This window comes from Lissotriton vulgaris, chromosome 3_1, assembly GCF_964263255.1.
Source record: "Lissotriton vulgaris chromosome 3_1, aLisVul1.2, whole genome shotgun sequence".
NCBI lineage: Eukaryota > Metazoa > Chordata > Amphibia > Caudata > Salamandridae > Lissotriton > Lissotriton vulgaris.
In genome coordinates, this window is record NC_141689.1 from 2,035,387,737 (window position 1) to 2,035,405,683 (window position 17,947).

Below are 17,947 nucleotides of genomic sequence, written 5' to 3' on the forward strand. Positions count from 1 at the left end.
ATTCCTTTAAAATTCAATATCTCAACTTCTATACATAGAATATTTGTCTGTTTGTTCTTGTGTTATAATATAATAATCTATTTTTATAAATATGTGTGGAGTCCTTTTGTGGTGTATTCATTGTGTTACTGTGTTTGGGTGTTGCATAAATACTTTACACATAGTCTCTTTAGATAAGCCTGACTGGTCTTTGCCAAGCTGCCGGAGGGTGAGCACAGGTTATCTTTTAGTGTGTGTCTTGCTTTCACTGTCTAGGGTGGTGGTTCCTGCTTGACCTGGATACATGCCTCAGCCAACCAGGAATTCCATTTCTAACAAAGAAACAATTTTCCTCTCTTCTTAACACTCAAAGAGAATTTCTTAAAGATGCAAAGAAAAACCAGAAATGTCATTTCTCAGCCCATGTTGGTTTACCAAGGGGGTCATCCTACCGAAGCCCTCAAAGCAGACTCTGCATGCCTTTCCGGGGTGGCATTCCCACCACGGAAAGGCATCTGAAAAAGCCCATTGTAATATGACTAGCGGTGTCTGATAGACACCGCCATCATATAAACCCTTTTCTGCCCCGACCAGGGCGAAAAAGTGGCGGACAGTCTTTCTGTCCGCCGTGGACCCCGCAGCCATACTATTATGGCGGGGGGTCTTTCTGGCTAGGATGGCGGGCAGATCGCCCCCGCCAGGCTGGCGGTGGCTACCGCGGGCCTGGCGGGGCGATCCGCCCGCCTTCCTAATAGGGGCCCAAGTATCTAATCTGTCCTCATTCAGACAATATCTTATATATTATACCTTTATATCTACTTCTAACTTATCATTGCAATAATCTTACATTGCACGAGTTCGTAAGGAAGGAACCATGCTGCAGCAGTTTAATAGATTAACCCTTGATTAATTCATAATTACATTTAAATCATACTATGAACTCGATCTTTTAACATGTTTTTATTAGTTTCCCTTGCATCCTGAGGTGGCAGTTTTGCAATGTGGAGGTTCTTGCCTGAAATAGCACTGTGAGCAAAAAAGATGAATTGGAATGTGGTCCAGGGTAATTACCAGAGGTTCAAGCATTCCTCAATCTCTTTCTCATTTTCTTAAGTGAGACAGGTACCCCTAGACATGGGTCCCATGCTCATTCGGTCATAGGAATCAAGCACTGATGAAGCCCAAAAAGGCCATAGCTGGTCTGAGGTTGCAAATCACTCAGCCAGTGTGGATCAGGCCTGGCACTTCAAAGTGAGCTGTACATACTGTACAGAACCTAGCTTGATTTGCATGATAGTGACTCTTGACTGGAGAGGCACAGTGGGCAAAAAAACTATCACCTGAAATGTGACCCAGAATAATGATCAACGGTTGACTTTAACTCAATCATTCCACTGATCACATTTTCTTGTCAATTGTACAGTATGCAGTAGCTTAACCACATGGCTGCTGGGCGTTTTCTCCCCCCTGTGCTGGAAAATGCCATTTTAGTGGCACCATGACGAGCTCAGCTCGTCATCAGCACACGACACCCGTGGGTGATGACGAGCTGAGCTCGTCATCAGCATCGAAAGGGTTAAAAGACCCCTGAATAAATAAATGCCTGAGTAGGTGCCACTACGCATTAAATGCAAAATAGTCAATGAGGTGTGTCCGGCATGCATTGAAAACTATGCATTGTTATAAAGAGCGTGCACAAGGCACAGCGAGGTGTATTCAGAATAAAATGTGTAATGTTCCCATACTATGATTTCAGGAAATAGTAGATTCTTGTTATGGTGTTTCACGCCAAGTTTGCCCTCTCAAAGATGCTCCTATCATTAAGTTTAATGCTGTTCAGTTTGCAATGTAATGATGGTAGGCTGAGCACACTGTGCCATTCCTGCCAGTGCCACATTAGTGAGGTTATTTTTCAACAGCAATGCTGATTTAAATACTTCATGGATGTAACAGATGTACATTGAAAGAATCAGCAAAATCAAAACATAAATCAATAATTCAGTGCACCAAATTAACTGGAATGTGCCCCATGTGATTAAATGGCTGCTATTCATTCACACATTTCTCTTATTATTTTTTTTTACCAGTTATAAAGAACAACTATAGACATGTGAAGATAAAACAACAGATGAACCTAGCACTGAAAGGCTAAGCTACAGTTAAGTGTCTAGGTCAATAAAATAAAAATGTATTGTAAATGATTTGGGATGCTTAATTGAGAAAAAAAAGATATTAAAAAGATTCTTTTATCATCTCATCCTAGGAGACTGTTGACCAAGGATTAAATGTCAATGATATCAAATATACAGTTCTGGGAACAAATAAAGGCCATTAATTGCCTCATATAATATTAATTGGAAAGATAATGTCCAGGTCAATCTTGTGATGTGCCCCAAATATCAGAAACAATTAGATAAATCCTGGAAAGAGATAGGTTCGGGGTGTACAAAGTCTCTCTGATGCTGTTCAAAGTCAGGCTTCCGAGCTACAAACATGCAACTTCGAGCTTCTTAAAACAACTTTATTTGCACAAAATGAATAGAGAGCAAACAATAGTTTGCAATTCAACTATTTTTTAAATCTATTCCACAGCTGTCAATAATTTTTATTAATAAACATGTTCGCATTTACAGGCGCTACAAAAATTGAAAAAGCATGAATAAAGGACAATTTGAATAAATTAAATTCCTCAAGAATTGACGGTGATTTTCTAAACTTGTTCACCTTAAACAATCATACTCTTTACGTGTATTTGTATCTTTGGAAAGTAAGCATGCTTTGATGTAATTACAGACTCTATGGGCCCCATTAGGATGGCGGGCGGATTGCCCCCGCCAGCCTGGCGGGCTAAATCCGCCCGCCATCCTTCCCTGTATTCCCCCCGCCATAATAGAATGGCGGGGGGGAACACAGCGGAGCAAAACACCGCCTGCCACTTTTCCGCCCCGGTCGCCTTGCGGCCGGGGCGGAAAACTAGTAAAATGCAGGTGGTGTCTGTCAGACACCGCCCGCAAGATTGCAAGGGGCTTTTTTCAATGCCTTTCCATGGCGGCAATGCCGCCACGGAAAGGCATGCGGTGTTCACTCTGGGGGCCCCCTGTGGGCCCCCAGAGTGAAGGCCAAAGGGGTTGGCACAAGGGGGGGTACCTGTGGTACCCCCCTGCATTTACATAATCAAAGCGGTAGGCACCGCGCAGTGCCTGCCGCTTTGATTATGTAAATGCTGCAAAGCATTTTTAGTATTGTGGCGGGCGGAGCACAGAGCTCCGCCCGCCACAATACTAAAAATGCAGGATGTGCCCACCACAGTGGCGGGCACATACTTATGGTGCGTGCGGGACCACCGCCCTTAGGGCGGGCGGTCCCGATTTCCGATAGGATGGCGGGCGGGGGGCCCCATGTTTCTCTTGTGATCAAGAACGCTATATCCTTTGGAAAAAATCGGAAGAAAATTTCAACCAACTCTCAAAACTGAATAATGTTCGCATACAAAACCCAGTGTCCAACAGCAGTATCCCAGTGCAACACCGCCAGTAGAAGTGCATCTTATCTAAATGTAACCATGTTAAATAAAGCAAATCGAACCCTAGTCAAGAAGCAGAAGAATAAAATACACCAGCAAGCATGACAGGTCATACAGGTTTTTAAGCTTCCTGAGTTCGCCTCTGAGGGTGTTTACCCCAAATCTACCTCAAGTGGAAGCAAAAACTCCACTTGACACCAGGAAATTTATTTTGGGGAGCAAGTCGCCCAGAGCATGTGCCTGCTCCCCTTCCCAACACCCCTGGGCCCAACACTTTTTCTGCCCCCACTTAGGGGAATATTGAGAAAGTTTATTGCTATTCTGCCTCAGGGGGCAGAAAGCCAACTGGACACCAGGGAAAAATAAGCCCCAAAAAAGAGGGGATGGGGCACCACACCAAGGCATTGGGTCATGTTCCCATCCCTTTATGGTGCAACAATCATTCTGTGGTCCCCTGGGGACGTGGATAGGGGGTGTATACCCCCAGTAAGCCCTCCTCCAACCCAGGGCAGAAAGTCCACTATTCATCAGGGACAAACATTCCAAATAAATAAAATGGTAGAGGCTACCTGACTAGGTGTGGTCTGTAGACCAACGCCATAACAGGTCCAGCAGCTATTCTGCCTTCTGGGGGTTGATTGGAGGAGCTCATTCTACCCCACCTGAGGAGAATACAACCCACTATTTACTAGGGGGGAAAAGATTTTAAAATAAAAAAGTAGGGACGGCCTACCAAGTCATTGGTTCATGCCCCCTATCCCAGAATTGGAGAGGCAGTCTTTCTGACCACCCTTGAGTATCTAGTTTTCAGAATTGTATGGGTTAGGAAGGATTCCCATGGTGGCAGGTGAATCCTGGCCCAAAATCCACAGCTTCCCATAGTTCAAAAAATGCATTGGATTTGAGTGAAAAATTTGATCTGTACATGTTGGGTTTTGGGCCTTTTCTGTCGTGGGTGCTACTGGTACTCACACAAGTTGGGTACTGTTTTTATTAGGACAAGTGTGGGAACGCTGGATGGTAAGAAATGTGTGGGTCTCCATAGATTCCAGAACTCTACCTCACAGAAATATGAGGTAAATGTGTATTTGTTGCCAAAGTTTGAGGTTTGAAGGGCATTGTGGGTAAACATCTTTGGGATCTATCCAAGGCACACCACCCAGGATGACAAGCTTTCAGAACTTTTTGAGTTTTGTAGGTTTCCCTGAGTTGCAGTTGCCCCAATGCTCAAATATCGGAGCTACCCCTGACACCAGGCAATTTGTTTGAAAGGAAATGCTGATATTTCCATGTTCTGTTTTGGGATTTTTTGTTTTGCATGTACTAGGTAGAGGCACACAAGTGGGGTAGCGTTTTCATCAGGAGAAATGTGAGAACAAAAAATATTATAACATTTGTATTCTGAACTAAATTTCATTCCATTATTGGCATCCAAGTGTTCATGATAATACAGGTAACCCAAAATTCAGTTTCTTCTGTACTTTTCAAAAATACAGAGGTTGCCTTCATGCCCATCCATTCATTAGGTTTTGCCCTAAGAATTCTGCATGGACATCCTAGAAGGCAAAATCATTACAAGCTTTTATTCAGTTATTTGAGGTATCCTCGGGCACTGGCTATAAATCAAAAATATGGCACTCAGGAGTCATGTGGCTCATCTGCTAGTACTGACAGTTACCGTTAGGAAGGCTATGTTTTTGAACTGTCAAATGATGTCAACATGTGATTTCAGCATTCTGACTCGGAGAATCCGACATCGAGGTTCCCTAATTATCTGGGCTAATGTGCACACACTATTGATTTAAACTCTCCAACTGAGGGGATACAGGCTCAAAATGTGTTATTACACTTCTCATATACAGCACGTCCACCTTATCATCTACTATATCTTCAGATGGTTATTTATCTTACTTCATCCTATGAGAACTTATTGTTTATGAGACATAAAAATAAAAACTCTCTCCTCAGGAGTGTATGTCGAATCAATATAGAGAGCCTGATATAACATGATATACAAGTCAAGTCAAGTCAAATAGGCTTTATTTCGACATAAAAAGTATCTTAAAAAGCATACATACATAGTAAATTCAATATTTAACATTACTAGATAAAAAACATAAAAACCCCTACGTGCTAGGAATCAGCTGTTTTTTCCCTGCCAATTCTGATGGGGGGATTAGATAAATTACCTAAAAAAGATAGGCCAATAACGGGCCGTAAATTTAAAATCAAGATTAAACAATTTGCCTAAGTCTTTTTGACCGAATCCGCCATGCCCACCCAAGATATTTCGAGGTGGCGCATGCAAAAAATGTACGAGTGTCTGTAAGTAGTATTCTTAGTGCCACATTGCAATGTCTGGTGCCCAAGGTGAGACACATCGGTTTCATCCATTTCGTGTGAGGAACCTTGTAGGCAGGGCACTCGAATAACAAATGGGGGACAGATTCACGCCGCTGAGGGCAAAAGGGGCACCATGGAGCAGTCTGATAAGGAATTTTCCAATGGCATGTGATATACATATATGTTTTATATACAGGGGGCCAGGACAGACTCTTGTTCTTTTAAATACATAACATTGCTGTTTGACTGTGGAACAACGCTACGAAACAATTCTTTGTACTCTACTTCCAGATTACTCAGATAAAACTTGCTAATTGCTTTATAACAATAAGACATCCTGATAGGGAAATTTTCTTCTCTTATAGATTGACACCATGTTACTTTTAGGTGTCTGGATAGTTTATAGAAAACCTCTTGCACCACGCTCCATATGGGCGAGAGGGAGAAAAAGCAACCTCCTTTTCTAAACTACTATACGCTTATGGACATAAATAACAAGGACTATAGTACAGTCTTCAGATAAAAAGTCTATGGCCAGCCTTAAGATCTCGAATGGCTTATGGCATAACCTTCGCTCATGGGACCATATCATTACATTTTACTTCTAGGAACACAAGTGTTATACTGTCGACAACATTTCTGCTGCACCGGTACTGTAGGTGCAACCATATTTTGGACCATCGGACTAAGATGATCCTATTCAATGGTGAGCACAGTGTTGGTTTTATATCCTTGCTACACTGGGTGATAATCAGGGTAATACTTCTTTCCCCCTCTGCCCTTTATACTATTATCTGTAGAAAAACCGATATCTGATGCTCCGCTTCTCTCTTTGATTCTGACTTCGGTGGCACTACATACTGCAATCTTGTACTATTTCTTGCTTTGGGTATCTGACGTTTCACTCTACACCTTACTTCTGGTTTCTCCAGCCTTTTACTCTATAAATTTGCATAATTACTTGTTTTGGGTGCCTTTTTTCCCCATCTGGCACCTGTCGGTGGAATTAGAATGTATCTAGTTACACCATACAGATAGGCAAAAGTGTGACATATATTTTCTTAGATGTGGAAGCAATGTATTTGTGAAGGTGTACTTGCTTTAAGAAAAATTAAAACATTTTTTTTTAAAAATTAGTAAATGTGCCATTTGGCATGAATTTTTAATATTGCTATGTCTATTGGTGTTACCACTAGTCGTTTTTAATTTGTATGTTATGTAGGCTATTGTTATGATCATTTACACACAAGGCGAAAAATGCTTATGCATGTTAAAATCTTTTGCAGCCCTGATGAAATTCTCAAAGCACTAAATGGAATGAAACGCGTTGGCTGTGCCTGTGTATCTTAAGAAGAGAAAATAAAAGAACCCATTAAAGAAAGAACTGAAGACTCACAAAATTCATGAACTTCTTGTATTTTGGACTTCATTGAGTGCACCTCTCAAATTTCTTGTAAAACTCTCTACTGACAGTCCCTCTGTTCATATTTTTTACAGTATCAGAGTACTTGTGGTTCCCATCATATCCATCACAATGCATGGATTTTCAGGCACTTTACACCTTATGCCGACAATTGACTATGAGGCATATGTAGGTTTTCGTTTTGCGATTTTCAAATTGCGATTTTTAGGGAATCGTTTTTAGAGAATCACAAAACGAAATGTAGGTAGGATTAGCTATTTTTTTTGCGAATTCCTACTTATTCCTTATTTGCGAATCGCAAATTGAGATTTGCAAATAAGGAATACCTTCTCATTCCCATAGGATTGAATGGGAAGACATTCTCAATTTGTGATTCTCAATTAGAGAATCGCAAATTGAGAATGCAATTTCAGGGTTGTAAGGGTGTCAATAGGACACCATTTTGCACCCCTGAAATTACCATGTGGGCACATGTGGCCCACATGCATGCCCTAAGGGCATGTATGTGACCCATGTGGCACTTTGAAAAATGCCAAAAAGTGCATTTTTCAAAGAAATCGCAAAATACCACCAACCTAAAGTTGGTGGTATTTTGCGATTCCTTAAGCCAATATTCGCTCAATTTGGGTGCTTCCTACATTGCATTTAAGGAATCACAATTTGCAATTCCTTAAATTTAATAGCAAAATAAGGAATCGCAAATTTTGCGATTCTTTATTTTACATGTGGGTTTTTGTGTGCTACATAGCACACTGCCCTAATTGCGATCGCAAATGCTGAAATTCTGCAAATTTCAGCATTTACGACCGCAATTAGGCTTCCCACATATGGCCCTATGTCATTTACACATTTGTGAATATCGGGGACGTGCATGTTAGGAGATGTGCTACTTAAAGAAAGAAACCACAGCACTGCACCCTGTTTTTCCTACTAGTGCTATCATAGAGAGAGATCAATGAATGTTTGAAACTTTAATCTTGATCCACATTTGAAGCATCAAAGTCATCCTTGATGTTCAGAATGAGCACTACATGATGTTTCACTAACTAGAGGCAGGGACAAACTATAGCTGTCTTTTTCTTTTTAGGAACTAAACTGAAGACTCAAATACACGAAGGAGATATGCAACTACTAGACAGAACCTGCACTATAAATAAGCCCCCTCTTTATCCATAGACTACGGATGTTAGGGCTGACTCGCAACAATACACAAGTTGCTTCCTCGTGCTTGAAAGGAGAACATCATGATTAACATTGACATGCACTGTGGGAGGGACCATACCGCCTCTGTTACAGAAAGGACACAGGAATTCTTTTGTAGATGATGCTCCTGCAAGATGATAAACCCAGCCACAGCTTGTCCATATGCGCTGAAAACCACTCCCCCACCTGTTTCCCCAGCAGGAAGAGTGTCTGTCAGGCTCAACGACGGTCAGCCTGACAGACACTCTTCTTGTTTATGTCAGGCAGCCAGGAGCTGTATACATGGCCTCTCCACCTGGCAAAAGTGCCTTAAGACCCTCTCCCTCATCACTGATTGCCTCGAACCTGGGCACTTCAGTTTTAAGCCTTGAAGTGCCCAGAACCAAGTGTCAGTCTGTGAGACCTCGTCACAAAGTGGGGTGGGGTCAGCAGTGTCACTGACCCTATTCCACTCTGTGACGAGTGAGGGACTGCTGGCTTGCCTCATTGGCTGACCTTCGGGCAACCAAAGAGGGAAGGCAACATCCCAACCCTCCTGGGACCTCCGAGGCTTCCTTCTCTACAGAGAAGCCAAGTTTTATGTGTTCTTTATGTTTGGTGCTCTTGTGCGTGTATGTATGAATGTATGTGTATTTGTGAGTGAGTGTTGTGAATGGGTGTGTGTTTGTGAGTGTGTGTTCATAATGCATGTGTGTGACTAAATAAGTATGCGTTAATGTGTGGCTCCCCGCCTCCATCCTGGTAAAATTACCGGCTGCCACTGGCTAAAATCATGTGGTCTATATCACTCCAGAATGCCTCAATTTAGTGAGAGTGAAAATAAGGTTGAGGAAAGATAAGCAAGTGACTAGATAATCACGCATGGAATTTATAGAGATTTTCATGAAAGGCGGAAATGTTCTCTAAGCAGAACACTATCAAGGGCAAATTTCCAACTTTCCAAGCAGCCCCTTGGTGAATTGGGTGCTAAGGGACTCTTATAAAGAATAATATATTTAACATTGTACATAACAGCTAATTTCCTACAATTTCCTTGGCAATTCTGGCGGGTGATTTGCTAACCTGCAGTATTACGAACATGCTTTTTTGATGATAATAGTTTGAATTTCCAAGCTGATAATTCTAAAACGAATACACTGATACTATGAGATATATTACATTCCCAGAGCTCGTTAAAAATAACTATATTAAAACGAATGCTATCGAAAGTTTAAAAGCCTACAATATTTGTTTTGTATTCTCTTCGCTGTTTAGTAAAGGGAGCTATACCCACATCCCACCTCTTTATTGGGAACTAACTTTCAAAGTTTCCCTGGCTCTTGGAGTTCCGTCAATTTCAAGATAGTTTTTTTTCAAAACCTCGTTCTTTTGGCATATTCGAATGTGAAAATCATAGGCTTGTTACCTCAAGATGCTTTATACATCTTATAATTTAAACATTGCATTTACTCCACATTCCTTGGAGAGAGCTTAATATAAAGATGATTATATGCTACCGAGCCAGAGACACCAACTCGCTTGAAGAAATCACTCTATTTATGGTGACGGGGCTGCTCATTCTAACGGATTCAATATTTCTCCCTTGTTTATGTCACCGCTATAGCAACAGTAATCCTGTTATGAGTAATCTTCAGAAAACTATTGACTTTGGCTGAAAATGTATGTCCACCAGGAAAGACTCGTGCTTATTCGTGTTACAGCTTGGATACATAGTGTATAATTATAGGCCTGTCTCTGAAAGGATCACAATCAAAAAAAATAATGCCCAGACTAGAGCAGTTCTTATTTTAGTCACATGATCTCCTCCTTCTCTGTTAAACTGAATGTTATTGTATCATGGTCAAAGAAAAACGAAAGCTAACCAAAGTACAGAGGGAACATTTGTTACATTTAAGGCAAGTACTCTTTGCTTATTTTCTTCATTTTATTCTACAGTAATATTCAAATTAGAGGTGTCAGCGTATTTCCTGGACGAGGAACAGGTAAGCTATGTCCTGAGTACTACCAAGGTGTCCTTGGATGGAGAGGTGCTAGATTGTACTTTGAAGAAACAATGATATTGGTCACAGGAGTGTCCCTGGTGCGTGTAATGAAGCGCTATGTATCAAAAGGGAACCCTTCATCCAATGAATTCACATACACCAAGAGACAGCCTGCGACTACCTTAATTTGACTTCCATGTGGATAGAGGCTCTTTCGTCCTCACTTACAGATAAATCTAACAGGAAATCCAATTTCAACTCTGAAACCTTTTAGTCAGTATTGGGGCTATTTTTTTCCTGATGGGAAATGTAATTAATTCATGATCTTCTAATCAACTGGCCTGATTCACAAAGGTAAACTTGCACTTTTGAGTAAGTTTACTAATATTTTGGTATTTCTGAACTACGAGCTAATAGTAAGTTTACGGGGTGCCTGAAACTTGCCTCTTCGAAATATATATTTCTAAACTCCTTTTAGGAGTCAGAACAAGTTAGTACTGTGCAAAAAGAAATTTTGCAGTTGCAAACTCGGGGCCCGATTCACAGAACTAACTTAAAACAAAATCCTAAACTTACTACCATTTTGGTATGCACAGAAGGCACTTACTCAATTTTGTTATTCACAGAAGTTAGGAGTCCTAACTTTAGGAATACCGAAATGAGTAAGTGCCTTCTGTGAATACCAAAATGGTAGTAAGTTTAGGATTTTGTCTTAAGATAGTTCTGTGAATCGGGCCCTCGGAATCTGAGTATTTGCTACTCCAAAAATGCTTAATTATCTGGCTCCTAGTTCTTTTATATGATGTGAAGTTTTATGCTTTGCATATTAGCAGATCCTTCAAGATTCAATGACATGTTTGTGAATCTTTATGGGCATGAAGAGCAAACCGCTCAAATAAACTAATACTACATTTAAATTTTAAAATCCTTGAGCATTGTCTTTATCCACCACCTGTTATCTGATAAAGCAAGATATGGGATCTAGCAGTATCCACAGCACAGTGTGACCCTCCTTTCCCCTCCTGTTGTCTTTCCCCTTCTGTTGTTTATGATGCAGTCATTGTAGATCAGATACTCTGATTGAAGAGATTGCAGGTAATAGGAAAAATATCCCAACAGCCAATTTGGGCTCCATTGACGAAAAATGTAGGGCCTGCCAGTGTAAGACCTGTCAGCCTTAGGGTGGTCTTTGCCCAAAGTTTTGCCTGGCTCCACCATATTTTTCTGCTATCCTTTTTGCTGGTGTTTCCCAGTGCTAAAGTGCTTGTGGTCTCTTCTTAATACATGGTAATATTGACTTATCGACAATTGGCATATTTAATGTACTGATAAGTACTTAGTAGAGAGGTACCTCAAGTTCCTAGGACCAGTAAATTAGATGCTATTAGTGTCCCTGCAGATCATAATGTGACACCCACTTAGGAGCTTTTTAACCGTGCCTCAGGCCTGCCATTGCTGCCTGTATGTGCAGTTTTAAACTGCCATTTCGATCTGGCACAGGAAACCTTTTGCCAGGCCCAAACGTTCCTTTCTAATACATATATGTCACCCTAGGGTAAGCTGGCCTAAACAGCCCAGAGGAAAAGGCACAATGTATTTAAACATTGGGACATGTATTTTTTAAGTTGTACATGTCCTGATAGTGAACAACTCTCAAATTAGTTTTTCGCTGTTGCAGGGCCTATCTTTTCAGTAGGATAACATCAGAGTTATTTTATTACATTTAATAAGAACAAATTCCAAACTGTAACAGGTACAGTTAAAACAGTTCATGTTTGGTGTCTTTGTAATTGTAATATTAGAGGGTGATTTTGAATTACAATTTTGAAAATGACACTTTTAGGAAGTTTGCAATTTCCTGGCTTTGCCATATACAGCCTGATTCATCATTCTCCCGTTTTGCGAGGCCCTAATAGCGATTCATAGCGAATCGCTATTAAGGACTCGCAAAACGGCATTCACATAGAAATTGCATGAAGATATGCGATTCCTACATATTCCTCATTTGCGATTAGCAAATTGCTAATCGCAAATAAGGAATAACTCACCATTCATTCCTATGGGCCAAAAGGCCCATAGGAATGAATGGGGAGTATTCCTTATTTGCGATTAGCAATTTGCTAATCGCAAATAAGATAGCGATTTGAAGGGTGCCAGGGGTGTCCAAAGGACACCCTGTAGCACCCCTCAAATGGAATTTTACACAGGTGTTGCACACACACATGTCCAAAGTACATGTGTGTGTGTAACATGCAACTCAGAAAAATGCATTTAAATGCATTTTTCTGAGTTTTCGCAATTTATCACGAGGTCTGACCTCGCGGTAAATTGCGGCTAGATATTGCGAATTCGCAAAATTAAATTGGATGATGAATTGCATTTAAGGAATCTCAAATAGAGATTCCTTAAATGTAATTCCTCGCAAAATTGCGAGATTGCAATTAGCGATTTTTACATTTGGGATGCTGAATCCCAAATGCAAAAATCGCTCTCGCAAAGGGCCAGATTCTCAGAATCTGGCCCTTTGCGAGCGCTATTTTCTTTGATGAATCGGGCGGTTAGTCCTTGCAATGTAGGTGGTAGTTGGTCTTTGTGTATGCCCCTATTGATAGCCAAAAAAAGAAGAGATTTTAGGTGTGCCTCGATTGGCCATCAGTGGCAGGATAAAAGAGTGATGCTGGGCACAGCCCTACTACCAACTGAATAGGCTGTGTCCTGCCTTCAAACAGAGGAATGCATAGACCCTTCGTTTGTCTGGAGTTAGGGGAGGCAGGAAACCTGAGTACTTTAAAAGGAATTCTCCAAAAGTTTCTCCCACTTGAAAAAAGTCACCAGGTATAAATAATGGAACTCTGACATCAACTGTTCAGTACACTTCTGGGCCTGTGTATGACTGTGCCAGGAAAATGGACTGCTGTGTTGCTGAACGGACTACTCTGCTGGACTGCTGGACTGCTACCCTGAAGGACTGTTGCCTGTTGTGCTGACCTGCTTCCATTCTGTCCACTCAACTTGGAAGTGGGCTTGAAGGTGCTATTTGAGGGTTATGGGAGTTGCAGTTATGAGGACTGTGTAGGTTAATGTAATTGGTTGATTGGAAGGTGTAGTTTTTTGCTCAGAATTGAATTGGGGAGAAAGTTGAAAGTGAGCGCAAGATAAAAGCATGTTGGGCAGGAGATTAAACCTTAGAGGATTAAGGTAAGGGAGAATGCTGATGTTTCTCCGTTGGGGACAGGTTAGTTTAGTGAGGTGTTTAGTATCAGTGGATGGGGAGTGGTGACAGGGGTTGCTAAATGATTTGAGGGGATTAAACATGAAAGAGTTATGTAGCGGGGTAGAAACTGGTTTGGGCCCTGCGGGGGTATTTTTAAAACCAGGGATGGAATTTGTGACGTATTGGTGATTACTTCGTGTGTATTAAGATTGACACATACAACCTAATGTTGATGTTATTTAATTTAATTTGTAGTTAACCCTGACAAAGGGCTATGGAAAGCCTGAAATGCATTGGGAATAACATCTACCTCTGAGGATGATTGATATATAGTTCTAGCTTCAGAAAAAGGCCTGGATTGGCATATCTGCGGCATTAGAAATATAATATACACTGTGCCTCTCATGTGACATGACAACATGATATCAGTAAATATGAACATTTTGGAATATAAGGAATAAAACTGATTTGAACGTGGACAAAGTTGAAGGTGCTCTGCCAGCCCATTTGTGGAACCAGCAGAACCAACGCATCTCCTCTGCAGTGTGGCTAAACCCCGAGCAGAAGGGATGCACTGTCTCGGCTGCCTGGAGTTTTCCAGCCCTAGGACTTCACATCCCAACTTACAGCCTCATCAGAACCACCACTGTGCGATGCATCTTAGATGCAGGCCCTTGTTCCACAAGAGTCTCATCAACAGCGGCCTCGGCGACTACTCCACATCGCAAACCCCGCAACTTCTTCAAAACCAGCCGGTGCAAAATGAATACTCACACAAGACTTTTCAGCACAAGCTCCTTTTTAGATGGCCTCTTTGAAGATGAAGCAGGACCTCGCATTGCGGACTTGCAGTGTCCCATGACTGACATTATGTGATGCATGTCTGACCCAGACCTCACATCGCGTCTGCTGCATGGCACATCCTCAACACAATACTCTTCATTTCTTCACAACCAGGATTGAGGTACTGTGATCAGCGGGCCTACCTGGGTTCCTGCAGCCAGCCCCACTCCATTGCGGTCAGCCTGAACTTATGACTTTGTCCTGATCCAGCATGACTAGATAACCACAATTGCCACTTTGTGCTTTTTGGCACTATTTTGAAAACTTCAAAATTACATATCGCCCCTTCCTACTGTTTGGATTTTTGCCATTTTGGTCTTGTTTTATCTATAACTATTTTTCTAATCTGGTATGGGATCGTTCTTGTGTTTCCACTTTATTATTGTTTTAAGTTCTGCATATATACTTTACACATTTCCTCAAAGTTAAGCCTGACTGCTCCATTCCAAGCTACCAGAGGGTTGCACACATGTTAATTTGGGGTTGCTTGCGACTTCACCCTGACAAAGGTTGTGGTTCCTGCTTGAGTAGGTGTTCATTGCCCTAGACCAGTAAACACATCTCCTACATCCTGTCTCCAAATGAGATGAGTAGCCTGAGAGTTTGGCAGACAGGGTGCTCTTTGCAATGAAGTGCCCACGCCTCCAAACTTTAAATATGGCCTTTTGGCTTTTTTATGGAAATAGAAATCCTACCAGAGGGCTAGGTCAAAGCATATCATGGTGTAGTCTTCTCAAAGTCAGATAGCTGATGAAAAAGATATTTGAAGCCATTGATTTGAGAAGCAAAGCTTAGAGCAGGAACATTGAAATGTCACCAATCCAAAGTCTTCTCATTGATAGGATACTTTTTTGCCTCTTCCAGTCAATAATTCTACCTTTGAACTAATTTTCAGCCACTTTCATAGAGGTCCAGTTGGGCATGCATGGCAGTGTATCCAGCAAAGACTTCTCAAAATCATATACCTTTGTCATAAGGCCTGCTGATAAACCTGCCTAAGGCTCCCAGGGCTTCGTGGACAGCATTCAGAGGCTAAGATCCAATCCAGCATTGGCATCCTCAAGGTCCAGTCCTGGTTTAATTGCAATTGGTCAACTTGTCATTAAAAGAAAAGCCCTCACAGATTGGTGTAGCCACACAGGCCCTTGGAGTCCACTTCTCAACCCTGTTGCAATGGGTGCAGGTTCAGCCCTTCACATAAGCCAGAACCCTCCCACCAACACGACGGACCCCAACGAAGCAGCGCCAATGACCTTGCACCACTGAAGAACACTCCCAGCAGACCAGGCAGCAAGAGAGCCTCGTGGTTCACCAACGACCTCAAAAACTCCAAGAAAACCTGCCGTACCCTCGAGAAAGCCTGGCGCCACGACCAGACAACAGAAAACATGACAGCCCTCAAGAACGCCACCCGCAAACACCACCAGCTGATCCGCACCACCAAAAGGACTACATTCAAAGAACGACTGGACAACAACACCCACAACAGCAAGGAACTCTTCAGCATTGTTAAAGAGCTCTCCAGCCCCAGCGCCTGCAACAATGACATCACACCCTTGCAAGACCTCTGCGACTCACTTGCCTCGTTGTTTCACCGCAAGATCGCCGACATACACAACAGCTTCGGCCCACAGACCACGCACCGAACCTGTGCCCCCCACCACCACCCTCTGCACCTGGACCCCGGTCAGCACCAAAGACACCACCCGCATGATGAACACCATCCACTCCGGCTCCCCAACCGACCCCTGTCTACACCACATCTTCAACAAAGCAGACTCCATCATCACACCCCATCTCCGGGACATCATTAACTGCTCCTTCGCATCCGCCACCTTCCCGGAGAGCTGGAAACATGCCAAGCTCAGCGCCCTCCTGAAGAAACCCACCGTGGACCCCACGGACATCAAGAACTTCCGCCCCATCTAGCTCCTCCCTTTTCCTCCCAAAGTCATCGAGAAGACCGTCAACAAACAACTCTCCGCCTTCCTCGAGAAGAACGGATCCCTCGACCCCTCGCAGTCCGGTTTCCGTGCAAACCACAGCACCGAGACCTCCCTCATCGCTGCCACCGACGACATCAGGTCCCTGCTCGACAAAGGGGAAACAGCTGCCCTCATCCTCTTAGTTCTCTCTGCAGCCTTCGACACCGTATGCCACCGCACCCTGATACAGGGCCTCAGCAACACCGGAATCCAAGGAACGGCCTTGGAGTGGATCATCTCGTTCCTCGCCAGAAGAACCCAGAGAGTCCGCCTCCCCCGTTCCAATCCGCGGTCACCGTAGTCATCTGCGGCGTTCCGCAAGGATCCTCGCTCAGCCCCACCCTCTTCAACGTCTACATGAGCCCCCTTGCAGCCATCGCACGCCAAGACAACCTCAACATCATCTCCTATGCTGACGACACCCAGCTGATACTCTCTCTCACCAACGACCCCACCACCGCCAGAGACAGCCTCCAGGAAGGAATGAAAGACGTCGCGGAATGGATAAGGCTCAGCCGTCTGAAACTGGACTCAGACAAGACGGAAGTCCTCATCCTGGGACCCTCCCCCTCTGCCTGGGACGACTCCGCCCCCAAGCCAACAGACCATGCACGCAACCTGGGCTTCATCCTGGACTCCTCCCTCACGATGACCAAATAAGTCACGCCGTCACGTCATCCTGCTTCAACACTCTGCTCATGCTCTGAAAGATCTTCCGATGGATCCCCACCGAAACCAGGAAGACGGTCACCCAGGCCCTTGTGACCAGCCGACTGGACTACGGAAACACTCTCTACACAGGAGCCACAGCCAAACTCCAGAAAAGACTCCAGCGCATACAGAACGCTTCTGCACGACTCATCCTGGACATCCCCCGTCATGGCCACATCTCTGCCCATCTGAGAGACCTGCACTGGCTTCCCGTCAGCAAGAGGATCATGTTCAGACTCCTCACCCACGCACACAAGGCTCTCCATGACATGGGCCCCAAATACCTCAACATCCGCCTCATATTCTACACACCCACCTGCCAGCTCCGATCAGCCAGCCTCGCCCTCGCCACCGCCCCACGAATCCGCAGAACCACCGCAGGAGGAAGATCCTTCTCCTACCTACCTGGCGGCCAAGACATGGAACTCCCTCCCCACCCACCTTCGGCTGACCCAGGACCGTCTCTCCTTCAGGAAACAACTCACGACCTGGCTGTTCAAGCAGTAGCGCCTCCCCCTCCTCCCAGCGCCTTGAGACCCTAGTGGGTGAGTAGCGCACTTTAGAAATTTACTGATTGATTGATTGATTGAAGTCACAAAAGCAGGCTAAGTCCTTCCCTGTTCACCCACAGGTTCAGATGTGTTCTAGCACCAGCTCCCTTCTATTTGGGATGTCCAGGATGGCTATACTGTGCCTTGTGATCAAAACATCTCTCTTCACCAGGTCACAATTAACTATGAC